Below are 22,521 nucleotides of genomic sequence, written 5' to 3'. Positions count from 1 at the left end.
ATATTAAAGGAATTAATTAGTTAATTATTAACCAGTGTCTTTGTATGTATTGAAGGCATACTAAAGGCGGAATGGAAAGATGATGATGAACAATGCACCTCCATAGGCAACAAACAATGCACATTCACAATGGGGACTAACGATGAGATGGACATCATCAATGAACAAAATGAAATGGATAGGAGCAAACAGATGGAGCTCACGAAATGGATCAACAGGCTCACATCACTCCACAATGACAACGGATGAGAGTAGCCAGATGGATACTCCACAACAACAACAAATGAGAGTAGCCTTGTGAACAACAACATTGATGGAGCTCAGAGTGTTGAGGATGACAGCAACAATGGATGTAGCTCACATCAATCTCATAAGAAAACTGGAGAGTAGGAGCATTACATGAGTAGATAATTGTAATACTTGTAGCATTAAAAGACACTAGCATACAATAACTTTTTTCCAGCGTTGATTTTCATTAGTATTTGTATTTTGTATGAGTTCTAAACGACATGTGCACAAACAAAAAAAAAAGATAAAATAAAAAGTCGTGAATACGGGGACGATTTTGTAAAATATATTTTAATTAAGAAAACCCAAAAAAAAGAAAAAAGATAAGTAAAACACAGTCAAGAGCTGGACGCGTAAAGGAGTGAATTGTGTTTCCTGAACGCAAGGTGGACAAGAAGAGAGAAAAGCAAAGATCAAGCATAGAAATAGAAGGCTCGAACAAAGCTCCCTCCTTCCTTTCCCATTCGCTAGTGGCGAGAAGGTCCCAGCAACCAGGGAGGATTTTTGGAGGCGGCCGCTGGCTATTTCGTCGACGGCAAGTCTGCTGTGTGGTGTGGCAACATGCTCAGGAAGGTGATGGTTGTGGCGCTTGGGCTGGTGGAGACAGTCGACTAAACAGAGCTTGGAGGAAGTCATACTTCGTCTTTACGTCAGCGGCACCTTGTAAATAGCTATTCTACGGGTTATAGTGGCGGGCTAGAACCGACGTTACTGACCAAAGTGGCAGTAATATAGCGATATAGTGGGAGGATTACCTTTGACGCCTTGGAAGGTGACAATTCTATCTTGTTACTGTGTATTGTTTTGGAATACATAGTTGTGATGCCATTCTCTTGGCTTAAAAGAAATTCTTTTGATACTTGAAAAATGGGTCTGTTTCAAATAGAAAGAGGAGTAGATTTGGTTGATGTTCTACATTGACTCACAAGAGGCATCAGCTTTTGTTTGATTGTTTTGCTTTTGTCACGGATAGAGAAGATTTCTTCATTGAGATTGTTTGATTTGCTTAAGTGATTGTTCTCAGTGGCACTCCTTTTTGTCTCATCTTTTTGCTGTGAGGTGTTTTTTCATATTTCACCACTTGTCAAAAGTGAGGTGTGTTTTCATGTTTTACCACTCGTCGAACAATGTATGGATGCCGTTATGCCCTCATTATGCCTATTGGGTTTTTTATATTTGATCTATGAGCAGCTATGCAAAAATGGTAGGAGGGTAACGAAGCTTGAAGCAAGTGTCTCAAGAAGTTAGAATAAGTCTCAAAACTAGATTATTGGTCGTACATGCTCGAATTTGTGAAAAAGCATAAGATGTGTTTTAATATTTTACCACTTGTCAAATAATGTATGGATGCCATTATGCCCTCATTATGCCTGTTGGATTTTTTATGTTTAATCTATGAGCAGCTATGCAAAAATGATAGGAGGGCAACGAGGCTTGAAGCAAGTGTCTCAAGGAGAGTCTTCTTGTCTGGAATGAAAGGAGCATGTTTGCTAAATGTGTCTTGCTCTTTACTGATTTTTGGTAAGCCAAAAATAAAATCCATAGCAATGCTTTTTTAAGGTTGGCTCCGAATCGGTAATGGTTGCAGAAACCTGCGGGCTTTTGGCGATCAAGCTAAATCTTTTGGCACTCAAGACATTCTTTGACAAATCCTTCAATGTTTCGTCGAAAACTTGGCTAAAAAAGAAATACATTTCAAGTGCCTTTGTTGTGGCCAAAATATCGCGATATGTAAGAAGTTACATGACATTCTTCTATTACTTTATGCATGAAATCTTTAGTAATGCATAACTTATTCTTCATAAAAAGAAATCTATTTTTGATAATATAAGAGTTTATCCTTTTACCAAGCTGTAAACTATTCTAGATGATTTTAAAATCTTCATCAAAAGTATACATGTCTCTCATAGTAGTGAAATATTTATGATGAATCATAAACACTACATGAATCTGAGGTCTTTTTGACAGGGCATTAGCTACTTTATTTTGCTTCTCAAGAATATGTGGTATTTAAAAGTTAAATTGAGATATATAATTAGCCCATTGAATATGCTTCTAAAAAATCTTTGCTTGGTTGAGAAAATGACTCAAACTATCATGGTCCGTCTTAATGAGAGTTTTTTACCTAAAAGATAGTGTTTCCAATCTTTTAAAGCTTGAATGATGGCCATTAACTTTTTTTTTTTCATATAGATAGTAGCATTCTTTTCTGCTGTTTGCAACGTTTTGCTTGTATAAGTAATTGCATATACTTTTTGGTTTAAGACTGTACCAATGCAGTCCAAAAGAAGGTTTTGATAAATTAGGTATAATTAAAATAGGTCCTTTGCTAATACAAAACTTTAGAGCTTCAAAAGCTTCATTTTCTAGTTTGGTCCACATGAATGCCACAACTTTCTTAGTTAAATATGCAATGGTCCAGCAACCACTGCAAACCATTTAATGAATCTTCTATAATAAGAGCACAATCTCAAGAAACTTTGAACCTCATGAATACTAGTCAATTTTGGCCATTTTACAATAGCCTTGATTTTTGCTAAATCCATCAAAATCCTATCTTTGGATACAATATGACCCAAGTAGTAAATCTCTTCTAGAAAAAATTTGCTCTTTTTGCCATTCACACAAAGTTTATGTTTGTGGAGTATTTGAAACACTATTTTTAAGTATTGCTTATGCTCATATTTATCTTTTGAATGAAGCAAAATATTATCAAAGAAAGTATCTATAAATTTTCAATGTGCTCTAAATATTCTTTTCATCATTCTATTAAGGTTTAGAGGAGCGTTGGTGCGACTAAATGGTAGCACAAGAAACTCATATAAACAAAAAGTTGTCTTGAATGTTGTTTTATGAATATCTCGAGGAGCAATTCTTATTTGATGGTAGCTACTCTTCACGTTAATCTAGTTGAGTACTTTGGATAGATTGGATCCATCCAATCTATCCAAGATATCATCGATCATCAGAATGGGAAATCTATTTCGAATTGTAATTTTGTTGAGAGTCTTGTATTGAGCTACGAATGCATTAGCTTGACTTAAATAGCCCCAAAACACGTTTAACTAATAAAAAAAACCTCTTATTAAAAAAAAAGTGTAATCCTAGAGAGTTATTGTGTCTTATATTAGGGTGTTCCAAACTTTCTATAAGTAGACATGCAGTCCACCACTCTCCGAATCTCGTTTTTGTAGGTTTCAAGAGACGTATCTCTGTTGTCCATACCCTATTCGTAGAGGACATCGTAGTCAAAACTTCCCCCAGCCATTTGCCACCATCTAGCGCTTGATTCTAGCCTTTGCCTCCTACTTGCAGCTATCGCTAGGTTCCTAGGGGTTGTCACCTACAGTTTGTTGCTGTGTTTGATGCTAGTGTCAACATCGGTGCTATTGCCATCAGTGTGGAACTGTATCTCTAATCTTCTCTCTTCTTTGAATGTTGCATTTTTAGTTTTAGGTTGCCGCCTTGACATTCTTTCATCTCTATCTATTGCATTTGCACCTAACAACTGTCGTTTAGATTTTCTCTTTGCTCAGGTATCTGTGTTTTTAATATTTCTCTCTTATGCGTTGTTGTTTGCATTAGATTCAACCTTTCTTAGTTGCATTTGTTGGTGTTCGACATTCACAGGCTGCCTTTTTTGTAACTTGGGATTCATTCAGAGTATGACACTCTACAGCTCATAACCTTTGCCTTGATCCTAGAGATATGAGAGTTCGAGGTTTAGTATTTGACTACATAGTGTGTTTTGCTACTTGAGCATTGTATATTCATTATTCATTGTGCTCACTATCTTTGAGTTATTCTAACTGTAACTCTAATTGTGTTTTGAGTTTATCAGTTTGTGCCTTGTCATACGATTGGTTTCGTTCTTTTTGCGTTTAGAGTATTTCTTCACATGGTATCAGAGCCAGATACTCTCTGAGAAGCTTTGGTCTTTGATTGGAGAGCTAATTCACGAAAGTAGGAACAATACAAGGATTAAATGACTTCAAATACATTCATAACACTTTTCTAGTCTCCACAGGCAAAGGATAGAAACTATCAAGAGTAGACTTTCCAGCTTGCTACTACCTGATTTGACATGGACAGAGAACTTGGACTATCATGGAGACCACAGACCATATTAAATTTCTACCGTTGAGTATGATCTCATTCTTATGCATAGGGTTTAGCAGAAGGCTGAAGGTAAGCTTGAGTTTTCTTCTTTAGATTCGGTACACAGAACTCATGTTCTTGTAGAACCTTCAGAAGCTCCACTAGGACCAGCCATCCACAAGTGGAACCTGGCTCGGATTACATATCACTTCACAATATTTCTTTTTTCCAATGCTAGGTATGAACTCTATTATTTCAGGTTCTATGCCAACTGATTATGTATTTTTTGTTGGATTTGGGAGATACTCATCAAGAAGAGACTCTTCAAAACAAGCTTTGGTTTGTGATTAATGAGGAAGTGTATTTTTTTATGAACTTAAAACTAGATAAGAAGCTAAAAGAAAAACTTGTAAGTATTTCTACTTTTACTTTTTCTTCAAATGATTTTATTTCTCATGGTTAATATGAAATAGGTACATCTTCATCTAGTGCATCTATTGGACAAAAGAAACCAACCATGTTTCCGGCAACAACATCCATCACAAATCCATTTGGGCTCCTATCCATCTTTCTCTCATCTTTTGTTGCACCTTTCTTTCTACTTCCATTAAAGTGTACCACATTATCCACCACACACCACACCGGGGGGAGGGGGGTTTTTGCACATGTAGGCATAGCTTTTAGGACCTCTATACATCTATTTTTGGGTGGTGTACCCGTGATAGAGGCTTGACCTCCCACACACACACAGTTAGGTTATCCCTCTAGGAGTGCATCCTAGATATACACGAGTGTGAATTGTTTGGTATATTAGTTTGTTTCTATGGCATAACCTAGTGGACCACTCGATAATTATATTGTGCCTTTACCGACATTTGGACAAGGCTATTATGTCCCAATGCCTCCATCTACATCTACAGTATTATATGGACCTATGTTCGTTTCGGTACCTTGCAGTAGTTGGTACTCATTGGATATCAACAGCCTATTTCTGCCTATCCACCTTTACTCCCCCTTCCTCCTTATCCACCATCACCACCGCCATCTTTTCCTTCATCTTATGCCATCTATCCATCTTCACAGACATCTCATGATTCTAGCTCCTTGTCTACCAAGCATGCATTTAATGACAAGACTCATTTTAATGGGTCAAACTATACAATTATCAAATTTTATGATTCATTTCTTAGACTCTTAGAATCTATGGGATGTAGTGCAGGGATTGGAATCCCAGCCTAATTCTGCCCTTGTTCTTTATGAGGTCATCTGCTCATGGAAGACTCGTAACGCCTCTGCTATTGTTAAGCTTATACAGGGCTTGCTGCTTGAGTTTCACTCTTAGATTTAGCATTTCGACTTAGCATTTGAGTGTTGGATACACTCAGTTGATTGCTATGTAGCTTGGGATAGGATCCATTGTATGAATTTGGATCATGAGTTTCAAAATTTCAAAATCATAGACAAGGATGACTTGAAAGTCAAGTTGACTGAGTATTGGTGTCTCCTCACCGAGTTCTCAATCATTGGGACTCGTAAGTTCTCAGACAATCAAGTTATCTTGTTGCTTAACAAACTGCCACAAAAATATTTCCATTTTGTGCAGCAAGTGATTTCATAGCCTCCAATGCCCACATTTATGAGTTTGAGTGTCAGTTGTTGCGTTATGCACGGTTATTTGATCAATTCTATAATACATCCTTCATAGGGAGAGCTCTAGTTGCATCTTCGCAGAGGGGTGCTAGGGCAAGGGCACACAAAACTCGAATCAAAATCAAAATCAAAATCACACTAGGGCTATTGAATCCTAAGAAACCAAATAATCTATACTTAAACTTGGATGACAGAATTTACCTAAGAAAAATAGGTATTATCAACATTGTGAAAAAGTTGGCCATCATGACGATAAGTGTTGATCTAAGGCAAGAGACACAACCAAAATCCAAGAATCAGATCCCCGCACCCCAGTTGGGTAACTCCCAACAAGGGAAGCAGGGTGGTGGCAACCCTCAATAGGAGCAGTGGCGAAGTCGGACTCACACTACCTTTGGTCGGCGGTCATCACAGTGAGCGAACTACTCAACTCTAGAGGGTTTGTTTGACTGGTTTGTAGAGATCTACATCGTCTCCTTAGAGACATCGAATGTGAGTCTTGTTCACATCTACGAGTTGCCTCTTGATGAGGTGCCTAAAGAAGCCTAGTCGTCACATCTGAGCACATTAGTACATGTTTGGCTTGTGGACAGTGGAGCTACCCATCACATGACTTCTAGAGCGGACATATTTATTTCTTGAGCCCTTGTAGCTGAGAGTGTTCACATAGGATACAACTCCTCGGTCAAGATTCAAGCCTAGGGTCGTGGTAGTTTTTCCATTGACTTAGGGCCAGATCTCGCTTCACTGGATGATGTCTATCGTGTCCCCCAACTTGGAGTGAACTTGTCCATTCAGTAGCTTTGCTAGTTGGGGCGAGTAGTTTTCTTCATTATGACCACAGTCAAGGTTCTTAACTCTCGCACTAGTTTCGGGATTGCTTACGACAAGGCATAGCCTAATGGCCTTTACCACATGACATACTTTTTTATCGAGCCGACTGCCAATGATTTGATGCACCATCGCTTCCAGGCTTTGGCTACTATATGAAAGCCTACGGACTTTGAGCGTCTTTGGCATTTTTGCTTAGGACATCTTGGCTACAACTCTCTTTATGAGCTATTGTATTTGGGGATAATTAAGGGCCTTCCATGCCTAAAACTATCTCGAGAGGTTTGTAAAGTATGTCAACTCGGTGAGCAGCATCGTACACCCTTTCCTCAACAGTCTCACTTGTGCTCTCCTAGGCCTCCTCCCCGAGACCCATTATCTCACTGGTACCAGCAAACCATGTAAGATTTGGAAATCCTTTCATCAGATTTTACTTCGAAGGGCTCTAGGATCTGCTTGGCTCGCCTCTCATGCTTTATATGTATTGCTATTTACAATTGATTATATTGCACATTTTGAGTGAGACAGTTGGCAGGAGGTGCTCTAGGATCCTTTGTGGCGTGAGGCCATGGAGAAGGAACTGGATAGTATTGATTGCAATGGGATTTGGACATTGGTGGATTGTTCTCATCACAAGCCAATTATCGGGACGAAGTCGATTTTTAGGACCAAGCTAAAGGCTGATGGTACTTTAGACAAATACAAGTCTCGCCTTGTAGTGCAAGGCTTTGGACAAAAGCACGGCTTTGACTATGAAGAAATCTTTGCACCGATCGTTTGATTAACATCATTTCGTTTGTTGGTTGTGCTTGCCGCTTATCACGGTTGGCTGATTTATTAGATAGATGTAAAAAGTGTCTTTTTGAATGGTTACTTAGAGGAAGTCTATGTATAGCAGCCTCTCGGCTTTTCTTTTGTTGACCGGATTAACAAGGTATTTCGCTTACGGATAGCTTTTTATTGGTTGAAGCAAGCGCTAAGGTCTTGATACCATAGGATGGACGAGTTCTTATGGACTTATGGATACCATTTTATCCCCTATGATCCAAATCTATACGCTCACTCCTCTAGTGCGGAGGGTCAGCTATAACCCGTTGTATGTTGGTGATATATTACTCATTGGCTCAGATTTTGCGGCTCTATCAGAAATTAGGGCACAACTTTGCTCTATATTGAGATGGCAGACTTAGTATCGTTATCTTATTTCTTGGGGATGGAGATTGTTAGATTCAAGAAAAGTATCGTTTTGTTATAGTAGAAGTATGCCCTATAGCTAGTGGACTAGTATTGCATTGATCAAACACGGCCAGCGGCTACATCTCTAGATCCCAATGTCTTTCTGTACAAGGATACCTCGGGTCAGCCTTTTGATGCTCATACCTATCGTTTTATTGTAGGAAAGTTACTCTGGTTGATTCATACTAGGCTAGATCTTGTATTCTAAGTTAGTTTGCGTAGTTAGTATTTTAATGTACCTAGAATGTCTTATTGGATTGCTTGTCTTCGTGTGTTAAGATATTTAAGGTATATCTATAATTATGGGCTCATTTATAGTCATGACTTATACTTATAGGGATATATTAATTTTGACTGGGCAAGAGATCCTGACACTCGGTGTTCCCATGAAGGCTACCCACCTTGGGCATGACCCATATCTCTTGGGCTAGTCGTTAAGCAGGAGACGCTGACAGCTTCCATGGCCGAGATAGAGTATCGAACTCTCTTTGATGGTACTATGGAGGCCATCTATATGAGGAACTTGTTGGCCGCATTACAATTCCCTTGCGAGTTGCTAACAATTGTCTATTGTGACAACCAAAGTGTCATTGCCCTTGCGGGCAATCCTGTCATCACCCCTCGGACATAGCACGTAGTGGTTCTCTACTTCACCAGAGAGTAGATTGAGCTAGGTATCATTCGCCTAGAGTTTGTGGCGTCAAGCGATAATTTTGCAGATATTTTAATCAAGGTAGTCAACTGGCCGGTTCTACAATATCTTCTACCATGGATTGGCTTGGGTACACCCTCTTCTACTTCTTTCGATTGACGGGGAGAGGATGCTTTCCTCTCACTTCTTCTAGTTTGAGAGGGGGCAGTTTCCTTCTCTTGGTAGTGACAGTGATGATGTTTACAACTTTACACTTTCAATCATCTATTTATTATGTATTATGTATTATGGACATTTGTAACTTCATCCGCACTGTTAGGATGATATGATTGTAAAAGGGTGCTTGGACAAGTGAACAATTCCCTTGCGAGAGAATTGTTCAAGTGATACCATTGCATCTCATTCTGTATGAGCACGAATACTTGCATCTTTATTAGCATTACCCCATGCATTGACATTCTATTCATGTAAAAATGCATATGTGCTCATTTATCCCTTTTTTTGTCACTAGTTGACTTTGGATCCACCATAATCCTGGCATTGACTGATCAGTCCCTACATGTAGTCCACAGTGTCAGTGAGGGTACCAAATGAAGTTGATGATGACGGCAACATTGGAGATGGAAGAAGATGGAGTTGGAGTGTGCACTTGCTAAGGAACGAGGAAGATATTTGTCTGCTAGGTGGAAGAAGTACCAAATAAATAGCGGAAAGGGTGGACAATGTTTGGTAGGTGAGATAGATTGCTGTATGTAGAAACTGCCCAGAAAATGCACACAAAATCCCAACTAGAGGAGAAAATGCTTGGTAGATGAGACAGACTATTGTATGTAGAAATTGCCCAGAAAATGCACATGAAATCCCAACTAGAGGAGAAAATGCACTGAAAGGCAGTAAACTAGGTGCTCTAGAATGAGCTACCTTCTCTGTCAAAATACGTGACAAATAGGTCAGGGCTCCTAAAGTCCTCATTTGACTTAGATTGGGACACGTAGGCAGGAGATGACAAGGCATGACAATCATGATTGCTAACACTCCCTCTCAGATCTTGGTTGTGTCGGAAGGCGAAGGAAGAAACAGATCATGGAGTGGAAAGAGGATTGCCAATGTCGAAGCTTGGCGATGAAGATTACCGATAAAGAAGCTCCTCATGATCCTGGGAATACCCCTTTGAAGCACTAGGGGCCAGGGAATCCATAACCGCATCATTGAGATTGTTCCCCTCTAAAAGGAATGGGGGTTTATGAGGGAACCGTCAGAGGGGAGAGTGGGGGATGGGAAGGAACCTGTGGAATAAGTGGTGCAGAAGCGGGAACGGATGTAGCAGTAGACAACTGCCGCGAATGGAGGTTGTAAAGCCCACTCCCTCGCTAACCTGTCAATAATAGCCCTTGTAGAAGAATCCTCAATAGAAACGGCTTGCTCAGTGAAGACAACTCGGATATCAAGTCTAGTAAGGCTAGAAACCGAGAGGAGTGGAAAACCCAAGTCCAAAATATAAAGGGCCTGTCAAAGGGAGCTTGAAGGGTGGTGAGGAAACAAAGACAAAGTGCCAACACCACTAATAGGCATTGAAACAATGTCACTAATAGTGATGGAACTCTCAGAAGGGCATAGATCTTGCAACAAATCACCTTGTGGAATCATGTCACTAGAAGCTCCACTATCAACTAGGCAAGGCCTCTTAGAATACAAGGCAATCACTGAAGAAGTCTTCTCAACAATATGAAGGAACACTAACTTAGGGGTAACCTCTAGAGTAGAGATAGAAGCCTTGGATATTTTAGCTCCATCCTTCGCTCTCGGATGAAGGTGAGGGTACTTTTTCTAACATTTCTCCTTTGGATGTGTCTCCTCCCCACAGGATGGGCATTTAGGCTTCTTCAAATTAGAGTCAAAGCTTAAAGATTTCTCCTGTCTTTTAGCCTTTGACTTTCCTTTCTTTTTCTTCTTTCCCCTCCCAAACTTGCAACAAAAGATGTGATCCACTGGCAACCTCTTTGGCGTGCTCGTCATGCTCCAAAACAAGCGGGGCAAGCTCCTCCCGTAGAAGCTTCTCATGGGTCCTTGATGTAAGAAGGCTGGTGTAGAAGAAATCAAACCAGGGAGATAGCAGCTGAGTTAAAAGAATCATAGCCATATCCTCTAAAGAGATCATTGTGCTAAGGGACGCGAGCTCATCCCTCATTTTCTCCAACCTGTTAATATGACCTCATGGAAGGAGAATCATCAACAACCAGCATCTGTAATTTCTTCTCGAGAGTAATATAGTGGGCAAATGTTTTTTGATGGTACAAAGAAGTGAGCTTTGTCCACACTTTCATTGCTTTTTGCAATTTGCACATATGCACTAGGACAAAATCTTGTAAGCTCATAAAGCGGAAAGATCGGGCTCTAGAGTTGAGTTGATCCCATAACACTGCACGATCCATCGATGATCCAACGGTGGGATCCTCCACTGGGTGGGGAATAGTATGAGTAACAAACTCCCAAAGATCGAAGATATTAAGGATACACTCCATCTTACATGACCAAAGTGAGTAGTTTGAACCATTAAGTGGGTCTTCTTTAGGCAAATAAGGGATTATGGGAACCTCTATAGAGAGTGCCATGGATAGCATATGGAGGCTAGCAAAATAGCCCTTTTGTGAGACATGGAGAGAATGGGGAGGAGAGGGTTCCCGAACAAACAGGGTGACCTTTGGTCTTCACGATCTGCGTGATAATCTTGTTGCTATCCGGAGAAGTGCAGAGGGGGCTCCTCATCTGTATCATCAAAGCCACGAAATTGGTTGTAAGGCATCTTCAAAGTCCTGCAAGACACCCACAAGAAATTTGCGTTTTGGTGGTAGATAGCCCCAAAATAAGAGGAAATGGCTATAGGATCACAAGGAAGTCAATGTGGAGGGTCTACTTGGGGGAGAAATATTGTCACTTGCACAAAGAAAGATGCATTTTCTGCAAAATGCTGATGTTCTCTCTCTCTGTGGTGATGATACCATGTGAGTGCGCAACGGAAGAAGAAACACGAACACAGAGACAAAGAAATAGAGATAGATTGCAAGTAAAGAAAAAAGAAATTTGCATTGAACCAGGAAAGAATGCTGAATACAGGAGGATTGATCAGTCCCTGCATGCAGCCCACAGTGTCAATGAGGATACCAAATCAAGTTGATGATGACAGTAGCACTGGAGACGGAAGAAGATGTCGGAGTTGGGTATACACTTGCCAAAGAATGAGAAAGATATTTGTTTGCCAGGTGGGAGAAGTGCCAAATAAATAGACGCAAACCAAAAAAATTGGCTGATTGCAATCTGGGACCAAAATATGATAGACCAACATTTAATGCTAGTAATATATTAGAAGTGCTTAGAAAAATCTCGGAAAGGGTGGACAATGTTGTTAGCCTGCTCTTATTCAGTCTCAGACTGTCATCTCCTGGTTGTGAGCTCCTGTCAGAGTCTGACAGGAGACAGAGGAGCTCTGTCAGTGTGTTTTCAGGCTGCCTTTGTATGTATGCAGCCCTGGGCATTTTACAGCCCAGTTCTGGGCTGTTTTTGGGGTGACTGCCCATTATTTTGGGCAGTCGGACCAGTTCTGGTCAGTCAGACCAGAACTGGCCAGTCGGACCAGATCTGGCCAGTCGGACCAGATCTGGCCAGGTCGGCCAGTTTAGCTGGTCGGCCAGTTTTCTGGCTGGGGGCTATTTATAGCTGCCCCCCCAGTCAGTCCAGCATTCATCTCATTCATGCTCTGCAGGTTCAGCACTGCTCCCTCCGTCTCCGTCTTCGGCATTGGTGCTGCCTCTGCTTCCAGTCTGTCCTGGTTCCCTCACTGACGCTCCGGGCTGCGTGCAGGGACTGTTCTGTCCATTCCAGTGTATTCAGCATTCATCTCAGTCAGTGCAGATTTTCTTCCTTCATTCTCTGCTTCCTCTCTCCTCTCCTCTGTGTTCGTGTTCTTCTTTCGCTGCGCACTCTCACATGGTATCATCGCCTGATTGAGAGCACGGAGGACGCGAGAAATACCTTACTGCTGCTGTTCACAGTCCCACAACAGCCAGGCGATTCCTTCAGGAGGCTGCCAACAGGTCTACACCAGCCAGGCGACTGCATCAGAAGGCTGTACAGCCTGCGTTTGCTGTACACAGGGGCTGCCACATCATCCAGTGACGCAGCAACCCTGCGTTTGCTGCCAGGCGACCTCCTCTGCTGCAGGGCGACCCACCTACAGCCTGCGTTTTGCTGTTTTACAGGTCGCTTCTACCCTGGCTGCTCCTCTCCTGCAGGCGACCTCTGTCTGGGCAAGTTCCCGGTGCTGGTGGTCTCGTTTCTGGTGTTCGCCATCAGATCTATTTGCGTTTTGCAGATCCAGGTGGCTGTAGGCACTTTCTGCCTGCATCTTGGTGGTTGGTGACCACACTGTTGGTCCTATTTCGTCAGCGGCACAATTTTCTTTGGTATTTTGCAGATTGGAAGATGTCTTACCAGTTTTCAGGCTTTGAAGACTCAGAGGATGAGCTTCTTTCTCATCATTCCTCTGAGCGGAGGCGGGACTATCGTGAAGTTCGACAACGGGATGACCCTCCTCGCACTCGGCCTTCTTCAGTCCATGCATCTCAGAGGGTTCCATCTACTGCGAAGGTTTCTTCAGTGAAGACTGCATCTACTGTGCGGATGCCTTCCTTGATTCCCTCTATCCAGGTGCCGATTCTCCCTTCCTTTCCGAAGGAAGACAAGTTGGATGGTTCCAACTATTCCCTATGGTCATGCAAGGTGGCTTGTATCCTTGATACCTTTGATCTGTGGGATCTTGTTTCTTCGCCCATCGACCGACCCCCCGTGGATTCGTCCGATGGCACCTCTATGGACCGTGCAGCCTTATGGGATCGGCTCAACTCTCGAGCCCGTTCCTTTCTTTTTATGAGTCTCCATGATTCTGTTCTTGTACATGTTCACAGGTTAAAAACTGCGGCGGAAGTATGGACAAAGCTTGCTTCTTTGTATCAGCACAAGACATTTGCCCACAAGATTTCCCTGGAGAAGAAGTTGCGGATGCTCAGTCTTGATGGTTCTTCTTCCATGAAGGAGCACATCACGAAGATGGAGGATATGCGAGGCGAGCTTGCCTCTCTTGGTCGTCTGATATCGTCTGAGGATATGGCGATGATTCTGTTGACTCAGCTGCCATCACCCCGCTATGATGTCTTCTACACCAGCCTCATCACCACGAGAACCCGTGAGACTCTCCTATGGGAGGAGCTTTCCCCGCTTGTCTTGGAGCATGACGAGCGACTCAAAGAGGTGGGAGCCAGTGGCTCCACCAAGGCATTTACGGCTGCCACAGGTGGTGGCAAGAAGAAGAAACAAAAGAAGGAGAAGTCCAAGGACAAGAAGGAGGAAGATAAGAAGGATGCGAAGGAGAAGAAGCCCAAGTGTCCCCATTGTGGGAAGGGCACTCATCCCGAGGAGAAGTGTTGGCAGAAGTATCCCCATTTGAAGCCTAAGGAGAAGGACTCGAAGGCTGCCCCAGCCACAACAGAATCTGCGTTTGTGCATCTCTTTGTTGAGTAAGACACTGCCCTAGCTTCTACCACTCCGGAGAAGCCTTGGCTCGTCGACAGTGGCGCATCTTCACATATGACCTTCCGTCAGGATTGGCTTCAGGATCTTCGTTCCAGAGGGGGTACAGTCACCATTGGTGACAATTCTACAGTTCCTGTTCATGGAGTGGGGACTTTACCTATGTTTTCTGACAGGCGGTCTTCCTCCGCCAAAGTGCTCTATGTGCCTGATTTGGGTTTTAACCTTTTATCTGTGCATGGTCTTACTCAGTTAGGTACCCGCGTTATTTTTACTCAGGATGCAGTCACAGTGGAGGATGCTTCTACAGGTGATGCCCTTTGGACAGGTACACAGGAGGGTGGGCTTTATACGCTCATAGCCTTGGCTGCGCGGACTTCCCATGAGCTTGGGCTACTCTGGCATGCTCGGTATGGTCATTTGAACCTTGATTCTCTTCGCCGGGCTTCTAGGAGGAAGATGGTGGAGGGACTTCCTGATTTCCCTCCTCTTCACACTTTGTGCCCTAGCTGCTTGAGGGGCAAGCAGCACAGGCAGCCTCACCCGCAGGTTGCTTCTAGGAGGGCTACTTCACCGCTTGAGTTGGTTCATACCGACCTTTGCGGACCTATGGGCACGGCCTCCCTTGGGAAGGCCAAGTATTTGATGCTGATTGTGGACGACTTTAGTCGTTATGTGTGGCCTTATTTCTTGGAGTACAAGAGCGAGGCGTACTCCCGTTTCTGTGAGTGGCAGGTGTTTGTGGAGACCCAAACAACTTCCAAAGTCCGTGGTGTTCGAGCTGATCACGGTGGAGAGTTCACTTCTCACCTTTTCTCTCAGTTTTGCAGGGATCATGGTATTCGGGTGGAGTATTCCCATCCGAACACACCATCAGAGAATGGTGTGGTGGAGCGTGCAAATCGGACCATGATTGAGATGGCCCGATCTATGCTGGAGCATAGGAGTCTTCCTCATTTCCTTTGGGGTGAGGCGGTGGCTACAGCGGTACATATACGCAACCGCTCTCCGACTTCGGCGATACAGGACATGACTCCATATGAGGCTTTCTTTGGGAAGAAGCCTTCCGTGTCCCATTTTCGCATCTTTGGGTGCGATGCGTTTGTCCATGTGGACAAGAAGAAGAGGAAGACGAAGTTCGACTCTAAGTCGAGAAAGCTTATCTTCGTTGGTTATAGTACGACCACGAAGGGATATCGGCTCTACGACCCGACGACGCGGCAGGTTGAGGTGAGCAGGGATGTGATCTTTGATGAGGCTTCGGCCTCTGAGGATCCGATTGATGGTTCTATTTCCGATGTTTCTTCATCATCGATGGACCCCCCCCCACCTTCTCTCCCTTCACTTCCTTCCAGGATCACCCTTAGCACCCCCCCTATTCCTCCTCCTCCTTCGGCTTCCCTTACCCCTTTGGTGGATGTGCCTTCGTCTTCTACGAGCTCTTCTACCGCCTCTTCGGGATCTTTACGGGATACACAGCCTTCTTCAGATGCGGAGGATTTACCTTCACTCGGTGAGGGGGAGTCCCTCTCCGATTTGGGTGCTTTACAGGTTCCGGAGACCCCCCGGTCTCCCTCACAGAAGGAGTCTCTCAGGATTCCTTTATGGTATCGCCGGCTCATGCAGGATTCAGGTGTTACACACTTTCCTGCCTCTTCTACAGGTCCTCGTCGATCAGCCCGTTTACAGGCCCAGCGGGACAGTTCACTATGTGTGAACTATGCTCTTATGTCACAGATTCTTCAGGATTCTGAGCCTTCCACAGTGGAGGAGGCTCTTGCACAGGATATTTGGAGACAGGCTATGCAGGCCGAGCTCGACTCCATCGAGCGAAACCATACGTGGGAGCTTGTACCGCGTCCCGCGAAACGGAAGGTGATTGGTGTGAAATGGGTCTTTAAGACCAAATATCTTGCAGATGGCTCCTTGGACAAGCATAAAGCTAGGCTTGTTGCCAAGGGTTTTGCCCAGCGTGCAGGGTTGGATTACTTTGAGACTTTTGCTCCTACAGCTAGGATGTCCACCATCCGAGTGCTTTTGGCTCTTGCTGCACATCACCGTTGGCCTGTCTATCAGATGGACGTCAAGTCTGCTTTTCTGAATGGCGTTCTTGAAGAGGAGATTTATGTTTCACAGCCTCCTGGCTTTCTTGTGCAGGGGAAGGAGGATCATGTCTACAGGCTGCGGAAGGCTCTTTATGGCCTAAAGCAGGCTCCTCGTGCTTGGTACCAGCGGATTGACCGCTTCTTTCTACAGAGTGGTTTTGCGCGCTCCGCTTATGATCCCAACCTCTACTTCCGGGTTGTGGATTCTCTTTCGGTGTTTCTCATCTTGTATGTGGATGATCTTATTATTACAGGGAGCGACACTCAGCAGGTGGAGCATACACGGTCCATTCTACAGCAGGAGTTTGACATGACGGATCTAGGGATCCTTCACTTCTTTCTAGGTCTGGAGATCTATCAGATGGCACAGGGCATTTTTATCTCGCAGCACAGGTACATCTCCGAGCTTCTTTCGGAGTTTGATATGGCTGAGTGTCGGCCTATCTCATGCCCTATGGACCCTGAGTCCAAGCTTTTGACAGCTGGCGTTCCTCTTACCGATCCCACCCGTTACAGGTGCCTTGTCGGCTCTCTTATCTGGCTGCTTCACACTCGGCCGGATATCTCCTTTGTGGTGGCTTTATTGTCTTCCTTTATGCAGACTCCTACCCAGGATCACTGGCAGGCGGCCTTGCGGGTTCTTCGCTATTTGCAAGGGACTCGATCCTTTGGGATCATGTATGGAGATGGGATTACCCTTTCTGGATGGAGTGATTCTGATTGGGCAGGTGATGTGGATTCGCGACGATCCACTACAGGTTATGCTTTCACCCTTGGATCTGGTGCTGTCTCTTGGAGCAGCAAGAAGCAGCCTACTGTGGCACTTTCTTCTACAGAGGCTGAGTATCGGGCCCTATGTTCGACCGCTATGGAGGCAGTTTGGCTCCGTCGCTTACTCGCGGAGATTGGCTTTACCCAGACCGGACCTACGGAGCTGCGCGTGGATAACCAGAGTGCTCTTGCTCTGGCCAAGAACCCGGTGTTTCATGCTCGTACGAAGCACATTGAGGTTCAGTATCACTATGTTCGAGAGCGGATCGTGGATTCGGAGCTGGTGGTGGTCTATTGTCCTACGGCGGCCAATGCAGCTGATCTCTTTACGAAGCCTTTGCCTCAGGCTTCTTTGCTTCATCACATGCGGCTCTTGGGTCTTCAGTCTCTCCCAGGAGTTGAGAGGGGGTGTTAGCCTGCTCTTATTCAGTCTCAGACTGTCATCTCCTGGTTGTGAGCTCCTGTCAGAGTCTGACAGGAGACAGAGGAGCTCTGTCAGTGTGTTTTCAGGCTGCCTTTGTATGTATGCAGCCCTGGGCATTTTACAGCCCAGTTCTGGGCTGTTTTTGGGGTGACTGCCCATTATTTTGGGCAGTCGGACCAGTTCTGGTCAGTCGGACCAGAACTGGCCAGTCGGACCAGATCTGGCCAGTCGGACCAGATCTGGCCAGGTCGGCCAGTTTAGCTGGTCGGCCAGTTTTCTGGCTGGGGGCTATTTATAGCTGCCCCCCCAGTCAGTCCAGCATTCATCTCATTCATGCTCTGCAGGTTCAGCACTGCTCCCTCCGTCTCCGTCTTCGGCATTGGTGCTGCCTCTGCTTCCAGTCTGTCCTGGTTCCCTCACTGACGCTCCGGGCTGCGTGCAGGGACTGTTCTGTCCATTCCAGTGTATTCAGCATTCATCTCAGTCAGTGCAGATTTTCTTCCTTCATTCTCTGCTTCCTCTCTCCTCTCCTCTGTGTTCGTGTTCTTCTTTCGCTGCGCACTCTCACAAATGTTCGACAGGTGAGGCAGATTGTTGTATGCAGAAACTGCTCAAGAAATGCACACAAAATCTTGACTGGAGGAGAAAATGTACTAAAAGGCAATAAATTGAGTGCTCTAGAATGAGCTACCTCCTTCGTCAAAACAGGTGACAGACAAGTCAGAGCTCCTAAAGTCCTCGACCGACTTAGATTGAGGCTCACAGGTAGGAGATGACAAGGCATGACAATCATGATTGCTAAGAGTCACTCCTCATGACTCTCTAATATCAACAAGGGACCGTGAGGACAATGAGGTGGGCAAGCGAGCCTCATCTATACAAGTATACCAATGCATAGGATCTAAAGAGGGCTATTCCTTTTGACGCATTGAACGAAGTTTGGAAGTTGTCATAGGGATGCGAAATTTTTATGCTTTGCTTAACATTTGATTAATTGTTATATAAATGTGCAAATGTGAAGTGCACGTGTGATATGCAAGGTTGTGTTAGTTATTTCACATTGGTAAGCCAAGGACCCTAATAAGTCAGTGGATGCAAAAGGCAAAACTTGTAACAAGTTGTACTTGATGGGTATAGGTGGCACCTAGTGATAGACTTTGGCATAGATAACTTTATTAGACATTAATGCCAATGTTAACATTAGGAACTAGGCATTAATTAATTAATTAATTAATGTTAGTTCATGGGCTAATAAATGCTCTAGTATGCTTGGGTAACAAATTGGTTTAGCCAATTTAATTGTTGGTTTGTCTAATTATTTTTCTAGGCACAAATTAATTATACTCCAAAAACTAATTTAATAAGGTTGTAAATTGTTGAAAAATGAATAAGTAAGGCCGTCACTAGGCCAAACTTCCTATTCAAAGTTTGGGGAGGCTGAATCAGGCTGAAGAGAGTAGGAAATCTCGTTTTTACAATCGCGAGTTGTTGAAGAGAGGGGTTGGACTGTTGCTACTTGCTTTTGGGGCTGCTTCCCAACCATTGGAGACCATTTTGGTGAAGACGACTGCATATCTTGACCGTGGGAAGCTGGTGATTGCTGTTGATACACTTTCTCCTAAAGATTATAGCCTTTGATGCTCCTATTGTTGCTGATGAATCCATTTGGATTGGAAAATAGGGACAAAGCCTCAATTTCACCAATTTCTTGTAAACAACAAATCTCTAAAATCTCTCTCTCTGCTGTTTCCTCTCTATTCGCTCAGCCATTTCATAGCTTGTCTCAAAAGATCTCTTGTTCTATAAACCCTAATTTTATAACAAAAAGTAGAGTTTGACAACCATCTCAAGAAGTGTGCTCAGAATTCAAGGCCTAGGACTTGGAATTCTGCAATTGAAATTTGGAATTTTAGGGAATAGGTGGGCCCATGGCACCTAATTGAAATCAGAGGCATTGTTTAAGTGATGAAATTGTTTTCAATTGAGCATTACAACAAGAAATGTCTTCATACAGTGAGAAGGGATTGAGTAATAATGATGCTTGTTGCTCTGAAAATTCACAAATGAAGAGGTAAATGCATTGGCTGATCTTGGACAAGACTCACAACATGTGCAACTATCTGAAAATGTCGGTGTTGACCAAAATGCAGGTCCTTCTAGGCCTCTTGATACTAATGATCAGCAAGAAAGTGAAGAATATGATGACAAAGTCAAAGATTGATTGAGGACAGCAGCAATTTTCCAATCAAATGGCTGGAAATACTTCAGCCATGGAAATGCTTCAACTGAATGTTCATAGTATGCAGCCACCAATGCAAGGAATGAGAAGCCAAGTATATTTGTGAATGGCAAAATCCCGTGTGTAGTTATATTTTTATGATGCTTGGGGCACAAAGTACCATGTTTGGTAATGCATCCATGCAACTTGGTATGTTTAAGACAAATGGAACAACGGCTGGTTATGTAAATGCGCATTTTAATGCTGGTCAAAATGTTGGAACAGCAAGTGCACCCTTTTTGCAGCCACTTGCTTATAACAATTTAGAAATCGGCACTGATGAGCAAAGCAAAGGAATACAATAAGGGTGGATAAGGAAACTTTGAAGTCTTTAGTTGGGCACAAGATAGATTGAAATGTTGACTTTCATTTAACAATTTGAAAGCTGCTTTATGAAAAGGAATGCAGTGTAGTGGTGGTCTACCATCTTGATGTAAGGAAAGCTCCGTCATCGTGGATTCAATTTAAGCAAATTTTTGCTTCTACATGGTTGACGAGTACTTTTGAAGTGGATGTGGTGACCACATGGCATAATTTTAAAGCATTGCAATGCAAGAATTAGAGCAATATAATAGGAAGATTTGGGAGATGTTGTTGCCCATTACTTCTTATCGTGCTGTCTCCCTTTCTGAGCAGATTGAAAAGTATTGTTGTGGGCAGCCTAAAGAGATTCAGGATTTTTGCATAAAAACCATCATGACCAGCATGTCACAACTCATTGGGACAGCATGTACTAGTATTGATGCTTTGCTGCATGGAAAGTCTTCAGACTTTCAAGGTGATGGCTAAAAGTCATGAAAGCTGACTTTTAAGGCTGAAAAGAAGGGCAGATCTGCAAATAGGTTCCAAAAGAAGCAAAAAAGGGAAGAAAGAACTTGGAAAAGTGTTGCTTAGCATAGAAAACTTATAGCTACAAAATAAATGCTTCATTTGTGAGCAAGAGGGACACATAGCTAGGAGTTGTCTTAATAAATAGCAAGAAGACAAGGCTGAAATAAAGAGGATGCAAAGGTTAAGAGGCCTAAACTATCAGCTGGATTGGTACTTGATGTAGTTAGTGATCAGCCTAATAATAATGCTACTAAGCTTTCTAGAGCATGGGGGAAAATTAGGGACCAGCATGCATTGATATTCTTTGACAACGAAGCAAGAGTTAATTTTATCTTCACTAACTTGGTAGCCATATTGGAGACTAAACTGGCTATGGAGGAGAGAGAAACAAAAGAGCGAGAGTAGACAGTGGAGTAGACCATGTGAGTTGAAAATGATAGACTGTACTTACTGAACTGAAAGTGATAGAATGAAAGTACAGTCTTAGGTGACCAAATCCCTAATCCAATTGAAGTTAGCTAACTCTTGAACTAACTCTACATGTAGTCACATAACTTATTAACTTAGTTGTGGTCACACTCCAAACTAATTGGCTAAATCATTGGGCACTACGCATAGAATTGGCAAATTCTACCACTCCCTTGTAGTGCCAATGTGATGGGAGTACAGAAAGATCAATCACTAAAGGGTAGTAAGTTCAAGGACTTTCGAAAAGCCTTGAATTTCTCACAAGGTAGTGCTTTGGTGAAAATGTCAGCAACATTTTCCTGTGTAGGAACATACATCAAACTAATCTCTCCTACATAGCATCTCTCTCTAATATAATGTTAATGTACCTCAATGTGTTTCATTTGAGCATGAAACACAAGATTCTATGCCAGCACTTTGAGTGTTAGAAAGAATGGGTGTAGGACTCTCCAAAGAAATTTGTAGATTAGCCAACAATCAATGTAGCCATACACATTCCACTGTTGCTGTGAAGGTTGCTTTGTAATTAGTCTCATAAGACGAGGTAGTGGTAGTTACTTGTTTCTTATTTAGCCACAAAATGCATGAGCGCCCTAGAAAGAAATAATGTCCACTTGTAGACTGCCTAGTGTTTGAACCACTAGCCCAATCTAAATCGCTATAAGCTTGTAAGTGCAAGTCTTCCTCCTTGGAAAATAATAAGCATATGACTAAGTGCCTTGCATGTATCTAAAGATCCCTTGATAGCTTGCCAATGTACTGTGTGTGGGTTGTGTGAGAGTGCGCAACGGAAGAAGAAACACGAACATAGAGGGAGAGAGAGAGAGAGAAAGCAAAAAATGAAGGAAGAAAATCTGCACTGATTGTAATGAATGCTGAATACAAAACTGTGGACTGATCAGTCCTTGCACGCAGCCCAAAGCGTCAGTGAGGGCACCAGATCAGGCTGATGATGACAGCAGCACCGAAGACAGAGGAAGATGATGGAGTTGGAGTGTGCACCTGCCAAGGAAGGAGGGAAGATGATAATACAACTGACTGCCAAGTGGGAAATGGCTATAAATAGCCAAAAAACCCAAAAATTGGCCGACCTGAAATTTGAGGCCATAAATATGTCCGACCAGCATTTAATGCTGGTAAAAATGCCAAGAATGGTCAAAAAAATCCTGAAAAGGGTGGACAATGTCCGGCAGGTGAGGTAGGCTGAAGAATGCAGAAACTGCCACGGGAAATGCACATAAAATCCCGACTGGAGGAGAAAATGCACTGAAATGCAATAAACTGAGTGCTCTAGAATGAGCTACCT

The 22,521-nt window shown here is 43.2% G+C and overlaps 1 protein-coding gene across 4 annotated transcripts in view; it reads left to right on the top strand.

Annotated features, from left to right (window-relative positions):
- The first annotated feature begins 640 nt into the window (after positions 1 to 640).
- The window catches only part of LOC148010021 (peroxisome biogenesis protein 3-1-like), a 73,395-nt gene continuing 51,514 nt past the window's right edge, over positions 641 to 22,521 (top strand). For 2 of the 4 annotated variants that reach the window (XM_087673041.1, XM_087673044.1), the window contains exon 1: positions 643 to 1,060. The gene's annotated coding sequence lies outside the window, so the exon portion shown is untranslated. Of the gene's footprint in view, positions 1,061 to 1,876; positions 2,020 to 22,521 lie in introns of all 4 variants that reach the window. The other 2 variants (XM_087673042.1, XM_087673043.1) reach the window with 2 other exon arrangements.

The sequence above is a fragment of the Lygodium microphyllum genome, chromosome 30 (assembly GCF_053477565.2).
Source record: "Lygodium microphyllum isolate KBCC chromosome 30, Lygodium_microphyllum_v1.1.10, whole genome shotgun sequence".
In the NCBI taxonomy this organism is placed as follows: domain Eukaryota; kingdom Viridiplantae; phylum Streptophyta; class Polypodiopsida; order Schizaeales; family Lygodiaceae; genus Lygodium; species Lygodium microphyllum.
This window is presented reverse-complemented; position numbering and strand designations above follow the sequence as displayed.